The sequence below is a fragment of the Bos javanicus genome, chromosome 29 (genome assembly GCF_032452875.1).
Source record: "Bos javanicus breed banteng chromosome 29, ARS-OSU_banteng_1.0, whole genome shotgun sequence".
NCBI lineage: Eukaryota > Metazoa > Chordata > Mammalia > Artiodactyla > Bovidae > Bos > Bos javanicus.
The window spans coordinates 27,366,977-27,371,179 of record NC_083896.1 but is presented as its reverse complement, the minus strand read 5'-3'; the positions used below and the strand labels follow the sequence as shown (position 1 = coordinate 27,371,179).

General features: G+C 36.9%; 1 pseudogene; it reads left to right on the top strand.

The window, feature by feature from the left end:
• Positions 1-2,324: 2,324 nt before the first annotated feature.
• On the top strand, positions 2,325-3,207 carry LOC133240957 (olfactory receptor 8B3-like; annotated as a pseudogene).
• The last annotated feature ends 996 nt before the right edge of the window (positions 3,208-4,203 follow it).

Below are 4,203 nucleotides of genomic sequence, written 5' to 3'. Positions count from 1 at the left end.
GAAAAATGTTGAATATATTCTGATGGTTCTTAGAGAAAAATAACATGATTTTCAGAAATATTTATTGAGTTTCTTCTATGTACTCTGCATTGTCTTAGATCTAGAAGCCATATAGTAAACAAAATAGAAGAAATGTTTTTCCTTATAGAATTTACAATTTCTAGAGAAACACAGATATTCAGGGGGCAAAAAAGTCTGATGAGTGTTATGGTGGAGAATCTAGTGGCATTTATGAGCACAGATAATGACAACTGACATTTATTGACTATTTACCATATTCCAGATACTTTCTCAACCAGTTCACTTGGGCTTCTTCCATTTAATTAACACAGTAGCCCAATGAATGAGAGGTTATTTTACTGGATGGAACAGAAAGAGAAGTCACTTGCCCAGAGAGTTATAGTTTGTAAATAGAAAATTAAGATTCACAACACTCCAATTCGATAATCCCTACTCTTTTCTGTGAAGAGAAGAAATTGATAACTTCAGTTACTGAAATGTTACAGAAAATGACCCAGTGGGAGAATCAAGTATAAATTTCAAGTAAGTGTTTTTAAAAGTATAAACTATAGAAGGAAAATGTTGAGCTGCTAAGCCATGTCTGACTCTTTGTGACACCATGGACTGTAAACCACCAGGCTCCTCTGTTCACGGGATTTCCAGGTAAGAATATTCGAATAGGTTGCCATTTCCATCCAAGGAGATCTTCTGACCCAGGGATCAAACCTGTGTCTCTTGAATTTGCAGGCAGTTACTTTACCACTGAGCCACTGGGGAAGCCCCATAGAAGGAATATGCAACATTGCAAATTATTTCAGAGATATTCTAGAGAAGGAAGAAATGAAATGAGTTGCTGCAACACTTGAAAATTTTCAGATAAAGAAATAAGGAAACCTGGAAATAAGAGCCTTACAGAAAATATATACATTTGGGAAATGGGAATAAAGAGGGAATTAAATAGTAGCTTTTCCTTCAGAGATGAGCATAATGAGGAGATGAGAATTTACTTCAGATTTACACTGAGGGATGTACAATACCTAAAATGAAAAGGAGTAAAGCAGTGAGCCCCCAAGAAACAAAAGACAGGTCATGATCCAAGACATATAATTGCCTTATTCCCATTTATACATATAATCTACACCCTGAAGAAAAGACTGAACAAGCTTCTAGCCTATTTTTAACCAAATGCATCACATCATTAAACACACATTAAATCTTCTGTGTTTAATCAGGTAGCAAGTATAATAATAAAATAAATCTGTGTTTAATAAAATAATAAAATAAAAAATCTGTGTTTAATAAAATAAAATAATCTGTGTTTAATCAGGTAGCAAGTATAATAATAAAAAGGCTTTTTTTTCCCCTCTGCTGCTTGAAAGGACTGAAAATAATTATCAGATTTTATATTAGTTAAGAAAAATTTCCAAGGAATATGTCGACATAAGTCTAGGCTATCTCCCTTAGAATCAAAGGAATTAAGCCTCAAGAATCTGAAAATGAATTTTCAGTATCAACTAGGTAGAGACCACTGATAAGAGAGCCAGCCCTGAGGTTTTCTGAACTAAGGAGGGTACGTTTCTGAATTCAATTTACAACATATAATCCTTGTTTTGAGATGGAAATCCAGGGATGCAAATATGCCTGTTCTCTCCCATTTTGTGTACTTCTGAGACTCAAGTGAAGTTTGTGGCAAAATCTCTTCAGGGGATTGGTCAGAGAATATTCAGAGTCATTGAGGGGCTCAAAGAGTATATCAATCAGGAAGTCTCTTCTAAGTAGGTAGAACTCTCAGTCTTCTACCTTTGTAGTTTTTACACTCTAACAAAGAAAGTAACTTAACTTCATGAGGATTCTGGTGCCTTCATTTTGTATTAAAAGCAGAATTCTTGGTTCCTACCAGTCAAGACTAATCTGCATTGGAAGCTAGCACCAGGTTGCTAGGAACACTGCCTCCAATTTTCCTGGTGAGGGAAGAGTTGAGATGAATGAAGAAACGTTGAGAGGAAAGTAATACACCCCTGTCCTGACCAACAGTTCTTCTCCCTTGGTTTTTCCAGTGTCATCTTTGCCTGTGGTCTTCCTACTATAGGCTAAGTTTGTGATGTCTTTGTTATATTAGCTTACAAAAGCTCTGATAAAGTGAAAGTCCATTTCACTCTGTATCATGATAATGGTAAAGGTAAACTCAATGGGTCTAGGTAGGATCTAGGCTCATGCATTGCCAGTTTATACACTCTACCTTAGGATGAAATATTATGAGAAGACCTGAGTTGTTTTCTAATGCTACCCATTTCTCGTGAGTCCACAGATTCCCTTAAAGAAGAATGACTGGAAATTACTCTTTTGTGACTGAATTCACTCTGTTGGGACTAACAGACCACCCAGATCTCCAGCTGCCCTGTTTTTCCTGTTTCTGATTATGTATATGGTCATTGTGATGGGAAATTTGGGGCTGATAATTCTAATTGGGATAAGTTCACACCTACACACCCCCATGTACTTTTTCCTCTTTAACTTGTCCTTCATAGATCTCTGTTATTCTTCTGTGTTTGTACCCAAAATGATGATTAACTTTGTATCAATGAAGGATATTATTTCTTACATGGGGTGCATGATTCAGCTTTACTTTTTCTGTTTTTTTGTTGTTGTTGTTGTTGTTGTTGTATTTCTGAGATCTATGTGCTGATGTCAATGGCCTATGATCACTACGTGGCCATCTGCAATCACTTTTGTATAATGTTGTTATGTCCTCTAAAGTATGTTCCTACTTGGTGGCATTTTCTTGTGCAGTGGCTCACATTGAATGCATGTTGAGACTGACTTCTAAGATGCAAACACCATCAACCATTATTTCTGTGACATCCACCCTCTATTCCAGCTCTCCTGCACAAGTACCTACATCAACGACCTGGAACTTTTCATTGCGGCAGGTACTAACATCATTGCACCCAATCTTAACATCTTTGTCTCTTACCTTCTCATCCTCACCAACATCCTGCACATATGCTCAATGGAGGGAAGAAAGCCTTCAACAACTGCAGTTCCCACATCATTGCTGTTTCTCTGATCTTTGCATCATGCATATTTATGTACCTCAAACAATCTTCTGCTGGGTCTATGAATGAGAGAAAGATCTCTTCTCTGTTTTACAGCAATGTGGTTTCCATGATGAATCACTTAATCTACAGCTTGAGAATAAAGATGTGAAAACTGCTCTGAGAAAAAATCCAAGCATGAGAGATTTGATTAGAAACTATCCCTCTGTGCAATTAGTCACAGGGCAGGAAGGTTCTGTGTTTAATTAAAATAATTTTAATGACAATATTATTTCTTTCTCACCATGTTGAGGAAAATTTGAACCTTCCCAATTTATTTTCAGTTTTTGTAGAGTAGATCTTCCTACTCTACAAAATCTTCCACAATTTCCTTTCCTCTTTTCCCACTTAATATACTAGTAAGTGGGAGATGAACTCCCCAGGTCGGTAGGTGCTCAACATGATACCAGAGAACAGTGGAGAAATAACTCCAGAAAGAATGAAGAGATGGAGCCAAAGTAAATAATAACACCCAGTTGTGGGTATGATTGGTGATGGAAGTAAAGTCTGGTGCTGTAAAGAACAATATTGCATAGGAACCACGAATGTTAGGTCCATGAATCAAGGTAAATTGGAAGTGGTCAAAAGGGAGATGAAGAGAGTGAACATCGATATTTTAGGAACAAGCAAACTTAAATGGACTGGAATGAATGAATTTAACTCAGACAACCATTATATCTACTACTGTGGGCAAGAATCTATTAGAAAAAATGGAGTAGCCCTCATCGTCAACAAAAGAGTCAGAAATGCAGTACTTGGATGCAATCTCAAAAACAACAAAATGATCTTTGTTCATTTCCAAGGCAAACCATTCAATATCACAGTAATCCAAGTCTATGCCCCAACCAGTAACGCTGAAGAAGCTGAAGTTGAACGGTTCAATGAAGACCTACAAGACCTTCTAGAACTAACACCCCCAAAAATATGTCCTTTTCATTCTAGGGGACTAGAATGAAAAGTAGGAAGTTAAGAAATACCTGGATTAACCTGAAAATTTGGCTTTGGAGTACAAAATGAGTCAGAGCAAAGACAAATAGAATTTTTCGAAGAGAACTCACCCTTTTCCAAGAACACAAGAGAAGACGCTACACATGGACATCACCAGATG